The sequence below is a fragment of the Dendrobates tinctorius genome, unplaced genomic scaffold (assembly GCF_039654945.1).
Source record: "Dendrobates tinctorius isolate UK_male_01 unplaced genomic scaffold, ASM3965494v1 ptg000279l, whole genome shotgun sequence".
In the NCBI taxonomy this organism is placed as follows: domain Eukaryota; kingdom Metazoa; phylum Chordata; class Amphibia; order Anura; family Dendrobatidae; genus Dendrobates; species Dendrobates tinctorius.
The window spans coordinates 1,227,318-1,244,904 of NW_027361946.1; the positions used below are offsets into that span (position 1 = coordinate 1,227,318).

The window sequence follows — 17,587 nt, forward strand, 5'->3', positions numbered from 1 at the left end:
GAGAAAGAGAGAATGAGACAGAAAGAGACAGAGAAAGAGAGAACGAGGCAGAAAGAGACAGAGAAAGAGAGAACGAGACAGAAAGAGACAGAGAAAGAGAGAACGAGACAGAAAGAGACAGAGAAAGAGAGAACGAGACAGAAAGAGACAGAGAAAGAGAGAACGAGACAGAAAGAGACAGAGAAAGAGAGAACGAGACAGAAAGAGACAGAGAAAGAGAGAACGAGGCAGAAAGAGAAAGAGAGAACGAGACAGAAAGAGACAGAGAAAGAGAGAACGAGACAGAAAGAGACAGAGAAAGAGAGAATGAGACAGAAAGAGACAGAGAAAGAGAGAACGAGGCAGAAAGAGACAGAGAAAGAGAGAACGAGACAGAAAGAGACAGAGAAAGAGAGAACGAGACAGAAAGAGACAGAGAAATAGAGAACGAGACAGAAAGAGACAGAGAAAGAGAGAACGAGACAGAAAGAGACAGAGAAAGAGAGAACGAGGCAGAAAGAGACAGAGAAAGAGAGAACGAGGCAGAAAGAGAAAGAGAACGAGAGAACGAGACAGAAAGAGACAGAGAAAGAGAGAACGAGGCAGAAAGAGACAGAGAAAGGGAGAACGAGACAGAAAGAGACAGAGAAAGAGAGAATGAGGCAGAAAGAGACAGAGAAAGAGAGAACGAGACAGAAAGAGACAGAGAAAGAGAGAACGAGACAGAAAGAGACAGAGAAAGAGAGAACGAGGCAGAAAGAGAAAGAGAGAACGAGGCAGAAAGAGACAGAGAAAGAGAGAATGGAAAGAGACAGAGAAAGAGAGAACGAGGCAGAAAGAGACAGAGAAAGAGAGAACGAGGCAGAAAGAGAAAGAGAACGAGAGAACGAGACAGAAAGAGACAGAGAAAGAGAGAACGAGGCAGAAAGAGACAGAGAAAGAGAGAACGAGACAGAAAGAGACAGAGAAAGAGAGAATGAGGCAGAAAGAGACAGAGAAAGAGAGAACGAGACAGAAAGAGACAGAGAAAGAGAGAACGAGACAGAAAGAGACAGAGAAAGAGAGAACGAGACAGAAAGAGACAGAGAAAGAGAGAACGAGGCAGAAAGAGAAAGAGAGAACGAGACAGAAAGAGACAGAGAAAGAGAGAACGAGACAGAAAGAGACAGAGAAAGAGAGAATGAGACAGAAAGAGACAGAGAAAGAGAGAACGAGGCAGAAAGAGACAGAGAAAGAGAGAACGAGACAGAAAGAGACAGAGAAAGAGAGAACGAGACAGAAAGAGACAGAGAAATAGAGAACGAGACAGAAAGAGACAGAGAAAGAGAGAACGAGACAGAAAGAGACAGAGAAAGAGAGAACGAGGCAGAAAGAGACAGAGAAAGAGAGAACGAGGCAGAAAGAGAAAGAGAACGAGAGAACGAGACAGAAAGAGACAGAGAAAGAGAGAACGAGGCAGAAAGAGACAGAGAAAGGGAGAACGAGACAGAAAGAGACAGAGAAAGAGAGAATGAGGCAGAAAGAGACAGAGAAAGAGAGAACGAGACAGAAAGAGACAGAGAAAGAGAGAACGAGACAGAAAGAGACAGAGAAAGAGAGAACGAGGCAGAAAGAGAAAGAGAGAACGAGGCAGAAAGAGACAGAGAAAGAGAGAATGGAAAGAGACAGAGAAAGAGAGAACGAGGCAGAAAGAGACAGAGAAAGAGAGAACGAGGCAGAAAGAGAAAGAGAACGAGAGAACGAGACAGAAAGAGACAGAGAAAGAGAGAACGAGGCAGAAAGAGACAGAGAAAGAGAGAACGAGACAGAAAGAGACAGAGAAAGAGAGAATGAGGCAGAAAGAGACAGAGAAAGAGAGAACGAGACAGAAAGAGACAGAGAAAGAGAGAACGAGACAGAAAGAGACAGAGAAAGAGAGAACGAGGCAGAAAGAGACAGAGAAAGAGAGAATGGAAAGAGGACGGCCTTCTTCCGGCAGTGCCGTGGGGTAAGACAGGGCTGCAGCCTGAGCCCAACTCTATTTAACATCTACATAAATGGACTGGCAGCGGCCCTGGAATCCTCCTCTGCCCCAGGTCTCAGCCTGCACGACCGAGAGGTGAAGATCCTGCTGTATGCAGATGACCTCCTGCTGCTTTCCCCAACCGAGAGAGGCCTCCAAGATAGCTTGGCCTTGCTGGAAACATTCAGCACCACATGGGCGCTGCCCATCAACCAAAAGAAGACCAAAGTCATGGTGTTTCAAAAGAGGAGTTCTAAAGAAACCTGCACTTCCTCCCTCACACTAAATGGTGCCACGCTAGAGAAGACAAGCAGCTATACCTACCTCGGTCTGGAGCTAAGCCAAACCGGGAGCCTCCAGCAAGCAGCAGAGACCCTGAAAGGGAAATCATGCAGAACCTTCTATGCCATCAGAAGACAAATGTACCACCTCAAACCACCGGTGAGAGTCTGGCTCAAGATATTCGACAGCGTCATCACACCTATACTGCTATATGGCAGCGAGGTATGGGGTCCAGCAACCTATCCAGACCAGAAAAAGTGGTATTGCAGCCCAACCGAAGTCTTCCATCTGGAGTTCTGCAAATATCTCCTCCAGGTACATCGCAGCACCTCAAACATAGCCTGTCGGGCAGAGCTGGGCCGATTCCCCTTATGGCTCACTATACACAAGAGGGCGCTATCACACCAGGCGCATATACAGAACAGCAACCCCAGCTCCTACCATCATAAAGCCCTGCTGAGCCAGAGCCAAGAGCAAGCCAGGAACCTCGGCAGCCAGCTCAACCAAAGTCAGCAACACACCACAACTAAAGCCCAAATAAAAGAGATCTCAGAGAGCTGCAAGATGCAATACATAGAGGGTTGGAAGAGTGAATTGGAGAACTCCCAGAAACTCACCATCTACCGGTCACTGCGGAGGGACTACACTCTGGCTCCATACCTGGAAAGGCTACGCCACCCCAAAGACAGGCAGACCCTGAGTATATACAGATTAAGCGCCCACAACCTAGAGGTGGAAACAGGGCGGCACCGACAGACATACAAGCCACGAGAGAACAGACTGTGCCAGCACTGCCAGCAGGGGGCTCTGGAAGATGAGGCGCATTTCCTGCTGCACTGCAACAAATACTCAGCAGTGAGGGACTCCCACTTCCAGAAACTTACCACCCATACCCCAGACTTCCCATCCATGGACGAGGAGAGGAAACTCTGCATCCTGCTGGGGGAAGAAGAATCAATGGTGGAGGTCGCCGCCCAATATGTCACCACATGTCATAAGATGAGAGCAACTAAAGACCTCCAAATGGACAATCACTCCCCATCCCCACTACCCTAATCCACTCACCTGCCACACTTGTTTTCTTGCTTTGGCAACACTAATTGTATTTTGGTCCTGCCAATAAAGCCTATTTGAATTGAGAACGAGACAGAAAGAGACAGAGAAGGAGAGAACGAGGCAGAAAGAGACAGAGAAAGAGAGAACGAGGCAGAAAGAGACAGAGAAAGAGAGAACGAGGCAGAAAGAGACAGAGAAAGAGAGAGAACGAGGCAGAAAGAGACAGCGAAAGAGAGAACGAGGCAGAAAGAGACAGTGAAAGATAGAACGAGACAGAAAGAGAGAACGAGGCAGAAAGAGACAGAGAAAGAGAGAATGAGGCAGAAAGAGACAGAGAAAGAGAGAACGAGGCAGAAAGAGACAGAGAAAGAACGAGAGAAAGAGAGAAAACGAGACAGAACGAGAGAGAAAACGAGACAGAGAAAGAACGAGAGAAAGAGAGAACGAGAGAGAGAGAATGAGACAGAAAGAACGAGAGAAAGAGAGAGAACGAGACAGAGAACGAGACAGAAAGAGACAGAGAAAGAACGAGAGAGAGAACGAGACAGAAAGAGACAGAGAAAGAGAGAGAACGAGAGAGAGAATGAGACAGAAAGAGACAGAGAAAGAACGAGAGAAAGAGAGAACGAGAGAGAATGAGAGAGACAGAATGAGACAGAAAGAACGAGAGAAAGAGAGAGAACGAGACAGAGAACGAGAGAGAACGAGACAGAAAGAAACAGAGAAAGAGAGAACGAGGCAGAAAGAGACAGAGAAAGAACGAGAAAGAGAACGAGAGAGAGGACAAGACAGAAAGAGACAGAGAATGAACAAGAGAAAGAGAGAGAACGAGAGAAAGAGAGAATGAGAGAGACAGAATGAGACAGAAAGAACAAGAGAAAGAGAGAGAACGAGACAGAAAGAAACAGAAAGAGAGAACGAGGCAGAAAGAGACAGAGAAAGAACGAGAAAGAGAACGAGAGAGAGGACAAGACAGAAAGAGACAGAGAATGAACAAGAGAACGAGAAAAAGAGAGAGAACGAGAGAGAGAATGAGACAGAAAGAACGAGAGAAAGAACGAGAGAGCGAGAAAACGAGACAGAGAGAAAGAGAGAATGAGGCAGAAAGAGACAGAGAAAGAACGAGAGAGAGAGAAAACGAGACAGAGAAAGAGAGAATGAGGCAGAAAGAGACAGAAAGAACAATGAGATAAAGAGAGGAAACGAGACAGAGAGAAAGAGAGAACGAGATAGAACGAGACAGAAAGAGACAGAAAGAACGAGAGAAAGCGAGAGAACGAGACAGAGAAAGAACAAGAGAAAGAGAGAATGAGAGAGAACGAGACAGAAAGAACGAGAGAAAGAGAGAGAACGAGACAGAGAACGAGACAGAACGAGACAGAAAGAGACAGAGAAAGAACGAGAGAAAGAGAGAGAACAAGAGAGAGAACGAGACAGAAAGAGACAGAGAAAGAACGAGAGAAAGAGAGAGAATGAGAGCGAGAATGAGACAGAAAGAACGAGAGAAAGCGAGAGAACGAGGCAGAAAGAGACAGAGAAAGAACGAGAGAGAGGACGAGACAGAAAGAATGAGAGAACGAGAGAGAATGAGAGAGAGAGAAGGAGAGAGAACGAGGCAGAAAGAGACAGAGAAAGAACAAGAGAACGAGAGAAAGAGAGAGAACGAGAGAGAGAATGAGACAGAAAGAGAGAGAATGAGACAGAAAGAGAGAGAATGAGACAGAAAGAGACAGAGAAAGAACGAGAGAGAGAGAAAACGAGACAGAGAGAACGAGAGAGAGAAAATGAGGCAGAAAGAGACAGAGAAAGAACCAGAGAGAGAGAACGAGAGAGAAAGAACGAAAGAGAGAACGCGAGAGAACGAGGCAGAAAGAGACAGAGAAAGAACGAGAGAGAACGAGTGAGAACGAGAGAGAGAACGAAAGAGAATGAGACAGAAAGAACGAGAGAAAGAGCGAGAGAAAGAGAGAACGAGGCAGAATGAGACAGAGAAGGAAAGAACGAGACAGAAAGAGACAGAGAAAGAACAAGAGAGAGAACGAGAGAGAGAATGAGACAGAAAGAACGAGAGAAAGAGCGAACAAGAGAGAGCGAGGCAGAATGAGACAGAGAAAGAACGAGAGAGGACGAGAGAGAATGAGAGAAAGAGACAGAGAGAGAACAAGAGAAAGAGAGAGAATGAGACATAGAACGAGAGAAAGAGAAAGAATGAGACAGTGAAAGAAAGAGAAAACGAGAGAAGGAACGAGAGAAATAGAGAAAACGAGAGAACGAAAGAGAGAGAGAACGAGGCAGAGAAAGAATGAGAGAAAACAAGAAAGAGAGAGAACGAGAGAAAGAGAGAGAACGAGAGAAAGAGAGAGAACGAGAGAAAGAGAGAGAACGAGAGAGAGAACGAGAGAAAGAGACAGAGAAAGAATGAGAGAGAGAACAAGAGAAAGAATGAGACAGAGAAAGAAAGAGAGAAAATGAGAGAAAGAGAGAACGAGGCAGAGAAAGAGAGAGAAGGAGAAAAAGAGAGAGAGAGAAGGAGAGAAAGAGATAATGAGACAGAGAGCACGAGAGAGAGAACGAGAGAAAGAGACAGAGAAAGAACGAGAGAATGAGAGAGAGAACAAGAGAAAGAATGAGACAGAGAAAGAAAAAGAAAACGAGAGAAAGAACGAGAGAGAGAGAGAAAGAGAGAGAACGAGAGAGGGAGAACGAGAGAAAGAGAGAGAACGAGAGAGGGAGAACGAGAGAAAGAGAGAGAACGAGAGAGGGAGAACGAGAGAAAGAGAGAGAACAAGAGAAAGAGATAATGAGACAGAGAGCACAAGAGAGAGAACAAGAGAAAGAGAGAAAATGAGAGAAAGAGAGAGCGAGACAGAAAGAATGAGAGAAAGAGAGAGAATGAGACAGGAAGAGAGAGAATGAGAGAAAGAGACAGAGAAAGAGCGAGAGAGAGAACAAGAGAACGAGAGAGAGAATGAGAGAAAGAGACAGAGAAAGAGCGAGAGAGAGAACAAGAGAACGAGAGAGAGAATGAGACAGAGAAAGAACGAGAGAGAATGAGACAGAGAAAACGAGAGAAAGAATGAGAGAGAGAACGAGAGAAAATGAGAGAAAGAGAGAACGAGACAGAAAAAATCAGAGAAAGAGAGAATGAGACAGAGAAAGAACGAGAGAGAGAGAAAGAGAGAGAATGAGGTGGAGAAAGAACGAGAGAAAACAAGAAAGAGAGAAAACGAGACAGAAAGAACGAGAGAAAGAGAGAGAGTGAGAGAAAGAGACAGAGAAAGAATGAGAGAAAGAGACAGAACGAGAGAGAACGAGAGAAAGAGAGAACGAGAGGGAGAACGAGAGAGAGAGAATGAGACAGCAAGAACGGGAGAGAACAAGACAGAAAGAGACAGAGAAAGAACGAGAGAGAGAACGAGAGAGAGAATGAGACAGAAAGAACGAGAGAAAGAGCGAACAAGAGAGAGCGAGGCAGAATGAGACAGAGAAAGAACGAGAAAGAACGAGAGAGAATGAGAGAAAGAGACAGAGAGAGAACAAGAGAAAGAGAGAGAATGAGACATAGAACGAGAGAAAGAGAAAGAATGAGACAGTGAAAGAAAGAAAACGAGAGAAGGAACGAGAGAAATAGAGAAAACGAGAGAACGAAAGAGAGAGAGAACGAGGCAGAGAAAGAATGAGAGAAAACAAGAAAGAGAGAGAACGAGAGAAAGAGAGAGAACGAGAGAAAGAGACAGAGAAAGAACGAGAGAATGAGAGAGAGAACAAGAGAAAGAATGAGACAGAGAAAGAAAGAAAGAGAGAAAATGAGAGAAAGAGAGAATGAGACAGAGAAAGAGAGAGAACGAGACAGAGAACGAGAGAGAACGAGACAGAAAGAAACAGAGAAAGAGAGAACGAGGCAGAAAGAGACAGAGAAAGAACGAGAAAGAGAACGAGAGAGAGGACAAGACAGAAAGAGACAGAGAATGAACAAGAGAAAGAGAGAGAGAATGAGACAGAAAGAGACAGAGAAAGAACGAGAGAAAGAGAGAATGAGAGAGACAGAATGAGACAGAAAGAACGAGAGAAAGAGAGAGAACGAGAGAGAACGAGACAGAAAGAAACAGAGAAAGAGAGAACGAGGCAGAAAGAGACAGAGAAAGAAAGAGAACGAGAGAGAGGACAAGACAGAAAGAGACAGAGAATGAACAAGAGAACGAGAAAAAGAGAGAGAACGAGAGAGAGAATGAGACAGAAAGAACGAGAGAAAGAACGAGAGAGAGAGAAAACGAGACAGAGAGAACGAGAGAAAGAGAGAATGAGGCAGAAAGAGACAGAGAAAGAACGAGAGAGAGAGAAAACGAGACAGAGAGAAAGCGAGAATGAGGCAGAAAGAGACAGAGAAAGAACAATGAGATAAAGAGAGGAAACGAGACAGAGAACGAGATAGAACGAGACAGAAAGAGACAGAAAGAACGAGAGAAAGCGAGAGAACGAGAACAAGAGAAAGAGAGAATGAGAGAGAACGAGAGAGAACGAGACAGAAAGAACGAGAGAAAGAGAGAGAACAAGACAGAGAACGAGAGAGAACGAGACAGAAAGAGACAGAGAAAGAACGAGAGAAAGAGAGAGAATGAGAGCGAGAATGAGACAGAAAGAACGAGAGAAAGCGAGAGAACGAGGCAGAAAGAGACAGAGAAAGAACGAGAGAGAGGACGAGACAGAAAGAATGAGAGAACGAGAGAGAATGAGAGAGAGAGAAGGAGAGAGAACGAGGCAGAAAGAGACAGAGAAAGAACAAGAGAACGAGAGAAAGAGAGAGAACGAGAGAGAGAATGAGACAGAAAGAGAGAGAATGAGACAGAAAGAGAGAGAATGAGACAGAAAGAGACAGAGAAAGAACGAGAGAGAGAGAAAACGAGACAGAGAGAACGAGAGAGAGAGAAAATGAGGCAGAAAGAGACAGAGAAAGAACCAGAGAGAGAGAACGAGAGAGAAAGAACGAGAGAAAGAGAGAATGCGAGAGAACGAGGCAGAAAGAGACAGAGAAAGAACGAGAGAAAGAGAGAACGAGAGAGAACGAGGCAGAAAGAGACAGAGAAAGAACGAGAGAGAACGAGAGAGAACGAGTGAGAACGAGAGAGAGAACGAAAGAGAATGAGACAGAAAGAACGAGAGAGAACGAGAGAGAACGAGTGAGAACGAGAGAGAGAACGAAAGAGAATGAGACAGAAAGAACGAGAGAAAGAGCGAGAGAAAGAGCGAGAGAAAGAGAGAACGAGGCAGAATGAGACAGAGAAGGAAAGAACGAGACAGAAAGAGACAGAGAAAGAACAAGAGAGAGAACGAGAGAGAGAATGAGACAGAAAGAACGAGAGAAAGAGCGAACAAGAGAGAGCGAGGCAGAATGAGACAGAAAGAACGAGAGAGGACGAGAGAGAATGAGAGAAAGAGACAGAGAGAGAACAAGAGAAAGAGAGAGAATGAGACATAGAACGAGAGAAAGAGAAAGAATGAGACAGTGAAAGAAAGAGAAAACGAGAGAAGGAACGAGAGAAATAGAGAAAACGAGAGAACGAAAGAAAGAGAGAACGAGGCAGAGAAAGAATGAGAGAAAACAAGAAAGAGAGAGAACGAGAGAAAGAGAGAGAACGAGAGAAAGAGACAGAGAAAGAACGAGAGAATGAGAGAGAGAACAAGAGAAAGAATGAGACAGAGAAAGAAAGAAAGAAAGAAAGAGAGAAAATGAGAGAAAGAGAGAACGAGGCAGAGAAAGAGAGAGAACGAGAGAAAGAGAGAGAGAAAGAGATAATGAGACAGAGAGCACGAGAGAGAGAAAGAGAGAGAACGAGAGAAAGAGACAGAGAAAGAACGAGAGAATGAGAGAGAGAACAAGAGAAAGAATGAGACAGAGAAAGAAAGAGAAAACGAGAGAAAGAACGAGAGAGAGAGAGAAATGAGAGAAAGAGAGAATGAGACAGAGAAAGAGAGAAAGAGAGAGAACGAGAGAGAGAGAACGAGGCAGAGAAAGAACAAGAGAGAGAGAACGAGAGAAAGAGAACGAGAGAAAGAGATAATGAGACAGAGAGCACAAGAGAGAGAAAGAGAGAGAACGAGAGAGAACGAGAGAAAGAGACAATGAGACAGAGAGCACGAGAGAGAGAACGAGAGAAAGAGAGAAAATGAGAGAAAGAGAGAGCGAGACAGAAAGAATGAGAGAAAGAGAGAAAACTAGACAGAGAAAACAAGAAAGAAAGAACGAGAGAAAGCGAGAGAATGAGACAGGAAGAGAGAGAATGAGAGAAAGAGACAGAGAATGAGAGAGAGACCGAGGCAGAGAAAGAGCGAGAGAGAGAACAAGAGAACGAGAGAGAGAATGAGACAGAGAAAACGAGAGAAAGAATGAGAGAGAGAACGAGAGAAAACGAGAGAAAGAGAGAGCGAGACAGAAAAAATCAGAGAAAGAGAGAATGAGACAGAGAAAGAACGAGAGAGAGAGAAAGAGAGAGAATGAGGTGGAGAAAGAATGAGAGAAAACAAGAAAGAGAGAGCACAAGACAGAAAGAATGAGAGAAAGCAAGAGAACAAGAGAAAGAGAGAACGAGAGTGAGAACGAGGCAAAGAAAGAACGAGAGAAAACAAGAAAGAGAGAAAACGAGACAGAGAGAACGAGACAGAAAGAGAGAGAGAGAAAGAGACAGAGAAAGAACGAGAGAATGAGAGAGAATGAAACAAAGACAGAACGAGAGAGAGAGCGAGAGAGAGAACTGATTCACACTGTAGGAACGGAGAAAGCGCAAATAGGGTCTTATCTGATAAGCAGGGTATGAACAGTACTAGATTTCTACCTGATATAGGAGAGGTATAGCGCATGGAATTGTCAGTCAGCTGCCGCACATCCACATATCAAACCAGTGACTGCAGAAACATATGAGGACGTTGTGACCAGATACAGTCTTCCTGTCAGTGGATGTGGTTCCCAGGTCCAGTCCTCCAGTCTGTGGATATGGTTGTCAGGTCCAGTCCTCCAGTCTGGATGTGGTGTCCAGGTATAGTCATCCTGTCAGTGGATGTGGTGCCCAGGTATAGTCCTCCAGTCAGTGGATATGGTTCTCAGGTCCAGTCCTCCAGTCTGGATGTGGTGTCCAGGTACAGTCCTCCAGTCTGTGGATATGGTTCTCAGGTCCAGTCCTCCAGTCTGGATGTGGTGTCCAGGTATAGTCATCCTGTCAGTGGATGTGGTGCCCAGGTATAGTCCTCCAGTCAGTGGATATGGTTCTCAGGTCCAGTCCTCCAGTCTGGATGTGGTGTCCAGGTACAGTCCTCCAGTCTGTGGATATGGTTCTCAGGTCCAGTCCTCCTGTCTGGATGTGGTGTCCAGGTATAGTCATCCTGTCAGTGGATGTGGTGCCCAGGTCCAGTCCTCCAGTCTGTGGATATGGTTGTCAGGTCCAGTCCTCCAGTCTGGATGTGGTGTCCAGGTACAGTCCTCCTATCTGTGGATATGGTTCTCAGGTCCAGTCCTCCAGTCTGGATGTGGTGTCCAGGCATAGTCATCCTGTCAGTGGATGTGGTGCCCAGGTATAGTCCTCCAGTCAGTGGATATGGTTCTCAGGTCCAGTCCTCCAGTCTGGATGTGGTGTCCAGGTATAGTCATCCTGTCAGTGGATGTGGTGCCCAGGTATAGTCCTCCAGTCAGTGGATATGGTTCTCAGGTCCAGTCCTCCAGTCTGGATGTGGTGTCCAGGCATAGTCATCCTGTCAGTGGATGTGGTGCCCAGGTATAGTCCTCCAGTCAGTGGATATGGTTCTCAGGTCCAGTCCTCCAGTCTGGATGTGGTGTCCAGGTATAGTCATCCTGTCAGTGGATGTGGCGCCTAGGTACAGCATTCCAGTCAGAGAATGTGGTACTCAGGTATAGTCCTCCAGTCTGTGGATGTGCCCAGGTACAGTGTTCCAGACTGTGGACGTGGTGTCCAGCTACAGCCCTAAAGTCTATGGACATTTCGCCCAGGTACAATCCTCTAGTACACGAATGTGGTGCATTGCCCAGGTCCAGTCCTCCAGTCTGTGGATGTAGATCCCAGGTATAGTCTGTGGATCTGGTGCCCAGATTTAGTACACCAGATTGTGGATGTGGTGTCCAGGTGCAGTCCTCCAGTCTGTCCATGTTATGCCCAGGTACAGTCCCCCAGTGTGTCAATGTTGTGCCCATGGCCAATCCTCCAGTCTATGGATGTGGTGCTGTCATGGAATATGATGTAAGTCTTATTGTTCAATCACGCACACTGAGCAATGCTACAGATCCGCGGTTTTGTTAGACACAAAAAGCGCTGCGAGCAAGGCAATGCAGATGGGCTGTCCCGCTGGGGCAAGACTGCCGAGATGCACATAGGAGAGTACCAAGAGGTCCTGCCTCCGTAGCGCAGTCCAAAAGGGGAGGTGTCATGGAATATGACATAAGTCTTATTGTTCAATCACGCACACTGAGTACTGCTACAGATCCGCGGTTTTGTGTTCTGACATGCTACAGTCCTGACCCTCCTTGCAGCTTCCCCCGTCACGATCCCAACGCTGACATCGGTATGTCACGGACGGAGGGACGCGACGCACTGCCGACACACGGCTATTACATGCACCAGGGGAAGAGTCTTGAGGAGATCATTTGCATATTCCCAGTGCCTTCTGGGATAAGTGAAGAGTCTCCGCGAGCTCAACGATCACTGGGTTTTGGCCGCTGCAGGTGAAAAGAGGAAATCGGAAAACCAAAAAATTTTGGCTCATATTTCATCGTTTTCAAGAAATCTCAAGATGGAAGAGGCCAGGAGCCATCTGGTGAGCTGCATTTCTTGCTACATGTTCACAGATTTACCAGTGGAAAAGCCAAACTTCACATGCCACAAATGCAAGCTTGTGTCCCTGTTGGAGGAAAAGTTGCAAAATCTCGAAGAGAGGTTAGCTACGTTGAAGATCATTAAGGAAGGTGAAGAGTTCTTGGACAGAGCAGAATTATCTCTTCATGTTACAGAAAGAGAAGAAATTCGAAGTGCACCTGAAGAAACAGAGGAATGGAGACATGTGACCCAGAGAAGCAGGAGGATCAGGAGGCAGTCAGCACCCATACTGCTCAGGAACCAGTACCAGGCTCTCACGCAGGAAAACGATGAAGAAATACATCAGGAGAAGACTTTGCCCACAAACAGCAACCTTGTACGCCTTCAGAGTCCTCCTGGATGGAGAAAGAAAAATGTTGTGAAGAAGAAACGGAGAGTGGTGGTCATGGGGGATTCCCTGTTGAGAGGAACAGAGGCCGCTATCTGCAGACCGGATGTAACCTCAAGAGAAATGTGCTGTCTTCCAGGTGCAAAAATTAAAGATGTGTCTGACAGGATATCAGGACTCTTCAGACCTACAGATGACTACCCATTCCTGCTACTACATGTGGGGACAAATGGCACCGCAAGAAACGACCTGGAAACCATCTGCAGAGACTTTGAAGACTTAGGCAAGAAAGTGAAAGAACTGGGAGCGCAGGTGGTCTTCTCTTCCATCCTCCCAGTGGATGGCCATGGAACAAGGAGGTGGAATAAGATTCTGCAGGTGAACAACTGGCTACGTCGATGGTGCCGTCAGCAAGGATTTGGATTTCTGGATCACGGAGTGAATTACCTATACGATGGACTACTTGCTAGAGATGGGGTGCACCTTACGAAGACTGGAAAACATGTATTTGGAAGTCGCCTTGCTACACTTGTAAGGAGAGCTTTAAACTAGAACAACAAGGGAAGGGAAGCAAAAGACCAGAAAAAGCCATACACCTGACAAATGCTATTGAGAACTCTGCTATTAGAAGTGGAAAGGAAGAACAAAGACAAAAGAATCTAATTAATAAAAATATTGGAGAAAGAGAAACCAATCACAAACTAAAATGTTTCTATACTAATGCACAAAGCATGGGCAACAAACAAGGAGAATTGGAACTACTAACACAGGAAAAGAAATATGATGTCATTGGAATCACTGAAACTTGGTGGGACAATACACATGATTGGAATACAAGACTAGAAGGATACAACTTATTTGCAAGAAATAGACTTGATAAACGAGGAGGAGGTGTCGCATTGTATGTTAGAAACGCGTATATCTGCACAGAGATCCAAGCTTCAGAGACTGGGAGTTCTGTGGAAACTGTTTGGGTAAGAATACAAGGACAGAACAATGGAAAGGACACCATTGTAGGCATTTACTACAGGCCGCCTGTGCAAGCTGAAGATATGGATGAACTCTTTATGCATCAAATGGCCAAGTTCTCCAAAAAATATGACATAGTTGTCATGGGAGATTTCAACTATCCAGACATTTGTTGGGAATCTCTCTCAGGCAAAACTAACAGGTCAAGGAAATTCTTATCCTCTCTTGCTGACAACTTTATCTTCCAAAAGGCAGGGGAGAAAACAAGGGGAACTGCTACCTTGGATCTAATCCTTATAAACAGGGAGGAAATGGTTGAGGAGGTAAAAGTGGCTGGGACCCTAGGAGGTAGCGACCATGCTATTATAGAATTTTGGATAACTAGAGGAGGAAGACCTGTGAAGACTCAGACGTCAAGGTTAGATTTCAGAAAGGCATATTTTAAGGGATTCAGAAAGAGAATTGGAGGGATCCAATGGCTGGATATCCTTAAAGACAAAAATGTCCAGGAAGGATGGGAAATCTTGAAAAATGAAATTCTCAAAGCACAATTGTTAACAATTCTGAAAAGAGGGAAGAATAGGAAGCATTTAAGGAAGCCAGGTTGGATGAACACAGAACTTAAGCACATGCTAAAAAGGAAGAAGAAAATGTTTATAAAATGGAAAGAGGGAGGCATATCTAAAGAAGAATATAATGCAGTCTGCAGAACCTGCAGGGTACAAATCAGATTACAAAAGCTGACAATGAATTGAGGCTTGCAAGAGATGTCAAAAGCAATAATAAAGGATTTTAGGGATATGTCAAAAGTAAAAGAAAAGTCAAAGATGCTATAGGATTTTTACAGGATGAAAATGATGAAATGGCAAGACAGGATGTTGAGAAGGCTGAACTTTTAAATTCCTATTTTGCATCTGTTTTCTCTCAGAAAGGAAATGTAACATCAACTGTTCTTCACTGTCCTATTAAGGGAATAGAAGAATCCAGGATATCTATAAACAGAAAGATAGTGAGGAAACACTTAGCTAACCTAAATGAATTCAAGTCTCCAGGTCCAGATGAATTACACCCCAGAGTACTGAAGGAGATAGCAGAAGAAATTTTTGAACCCCTCTCCATAATCTTTGAAAATTCTTGGAGAACAGGAGAAGTGCCAGAAGACTGGAGAAGAGCAAATGTTGTTCCTATCTTCAAAAAGGGGAAGAAGGTGGACCCAGGCAACTATAGGCCGGTGAGTCTGACTTCTATACCAGGAAAGATCTTTGAACAAATTATTAAACAACATGTATGTCAGTATCTGGATAAGAATGAAGTGATTAAACAGAGTCAGCATGGGTTTGTAACTAATAAGTCATGTCAGACTAACTTAATTTCCTTCTATGATGGAATCACTGATTGGGTGGATCAAGGAAATGCTGTAGATATAGTATATCTTGACTTCAGCAAAGCATTTGACAAAGTATCTCATACAATCCTTATTGAAAAAATGACTAAGTATGGAATGGACAAGGCAACTGTTAGGTGGATTCATAACTGGCTTAGTGATCGGACCCAAAGAGTGGTCGTAAATGGCTGCACATCCAGTTGGAAGAATGTCTCAAGTGGGGTACCACAGGGCTCTGTCCTGGGCCCTGTATTGTTCAACATCTTTATCAATGATTTAGATGAAGGAATTGAGGGTAAACTGATTAAATTTGCTGATGACACAAAGCTAGGAGGGATAGCTAATACTAGAGAAGAGAGAGAGAGGATTCAAAAAGATATAAATAAACTGGAGAAGTGGGCAGCAACTAACAGAATGGTTATTAACAGGGAAAAATGCAAAGTACTACATCCGGGCAATAAAAATGAAAAAAGCATATACAGAATGGGAGGAATAGGGCTAAGCAACAGCACATGTGAAAAAGACTTGGGTATACTAATAGATCACAGACTGAATATGAGTCAACAGTGTGATGCAGCAGCAAAAAAGGCAAATGCAATTCTAGGATGTATTAACAGAAGCATACAAAAATCTTGTAAGGTCCAATAAATCTAGGCTTAAACTTAGGAGAAGCCACCTTCATAGCGATATTTTTTGATGATAACCAAACCATATCACCAACCTTAAACTGGGGACCAATGGTCCTATGTCGGTTGGAAAACCGCTGGGCCTTTTCCTGGGAGAGAGATAACTTATCCACCACTTGGTCCCAGATCTGGTGCATTCTCTCCACCACAGTGTCAACACCTGGGCAGGCAGAGGGCTCCACCTGCCGTGAAGAAAATCGAGGATGAAACCCAAGTTAAAAAAAAGGTGACATCAAAGTGGCAGAACTAGCTCTATTATTTAAAGCAAATTCGGCCAAGGGCAAAAATGAAACCCAATCATCCTGATCGGCGGAAATAAAACATCTCAAATACGACTCCAAGGTCTGGTTTGTTCTCTCCGTCTGCCCATTGGTCTGAGGGTGAAAAGCAGAGGAGAAGGACAACTGAATTCCCAGCTTGGAACAGAAAGTGCTCCAAAATCTAGACACAAATTGAACTCCTCTGTCGGATACAATGTTCTCAGAAATCCCGTGCAAGCGAACCACCTGTTGCAAAAACAGGGGCACCAACTCAGAGGAAGATGGCAACTTAGGGAGTGGTACAAGATGAAACATCTTAGAGAACCTATCACAAATCACCCAAATAACAGTCATTCTCTGAGAGACAGGCATATCAGAGATGAAATCCATTGAAATATGGGTCCATGGCCTCCTGGGGACCGTCAAAGGCATCAACAACCCACTAGAGCGAGAACAAGGTTTAGACCGGGAGCAAGTCCCACAGGACTGCACAAAATTCCTGACATCACGAGACAAGGCGGGCCACCAAAAAGACCGACTCACCAGATCTCTAGTACCAAAAATACCTGGATGACCAGCTAATGCAGAGCAATGAACTTCAGACATCACTCTCTTCTTCCACTGGTCAGGAACATACAACTTTCCACTGGGACAACGCTCAGGTTTGTCCTCCTGGAACTCTTCCAGAGCACGTCTCAAATCGAGCGAGATGGCAGAAAGAACTACCCCTTCGCCTAAGATGGTAGCAGGCTTGGTCACCACAGGAGAATCAGTAAAGAAGCTCCTAGAGAGGGCGTCTGCCTTGACATTCTTAGTGCCAGGAAGAAAAGAGACCACAAAATCAAAACGTGTAAAAAACAAGGCCCACCTAGCCTGTCTAGGGTTCAAGCATTTGGCCGACTCCAGGTAAATCAAATTCTTGTGGTCAGTGAGGACCACGACTTGGTGTTTAGCTCCCTCCAACCAATGTCTCCACTCCTCAAATGCCCATTTCATGGCTAACAGTTCCCGATTCCCCACATCATAGTTACGTTCAGATGGGGAGAACTTTCGGGAAAAGAAAGCACAGGGATTCATATTAGATGTTACAGGATCCTTTTGGGACAAAACAGCTCCTGCACCAATCTCAGAAGCGTCCACCTCTACCTGGAATGGGAGTGAGACATCAGGTTGCCGCAAAACCGGGGCAGAAGTGAATCTTCGCTTCAGCTCCTGAAAGGAAGAAACAGCCTCCGGAGGCCAATTCAATAGATCAGCACCCTTTTTAGTCAGATCAGTCAATGGCTTGGCAATACTAGAAAATTTTGCTATAAATTTCCGATAAAAATTAGCAAAACCCAAAAACTTCTGGAGGGCCTTCAAAGAAGTGGGCTGAACCCAATCATAAATGGCCTGTACCTTGGCCGGGTCCATTTCAATAGTTGACGGAGACAAAATAAATCCCAAAAATGAAATTCTCTGTACCCCAAAAAGGCATTGCGATCCTTTGACATACAGGGAATTCTCCCTCAAGATCCGGAACACAGTCCGAATATGTTCCACATGAGAATCCCAATCCTTGGAGAAGATCAAAATATCATCCAGATAGATAATCAAAAATTTATCCGCAAAGTCTCGGAAAATGTCTTTCTTGAAGCACTGGAAGACAGAAGGGGCATTAGTGAGCCCAAAAGGCATCACCATGTACTCAAAATGTCCCTCCGGAGTATTAAACGCCGCTTCCATTCATCCCCATGCTTAATGCGGATAAGATTATACGCCCCCC

General features: G+C 44.8%; 1 pseudogene; it reads left to right on the forward strand.

The window, feature by feature from the left end:
• Positions 1–12: 12 nt before the first annotated feature.
• On the forward strand, positions 13–8,345 carry LOC141072602 (uncharacterized; annotated as a pseudogene).
• The last annotated feature ends 9,242 nt before the right edge of the window (positions 8,346–17,587 follow it).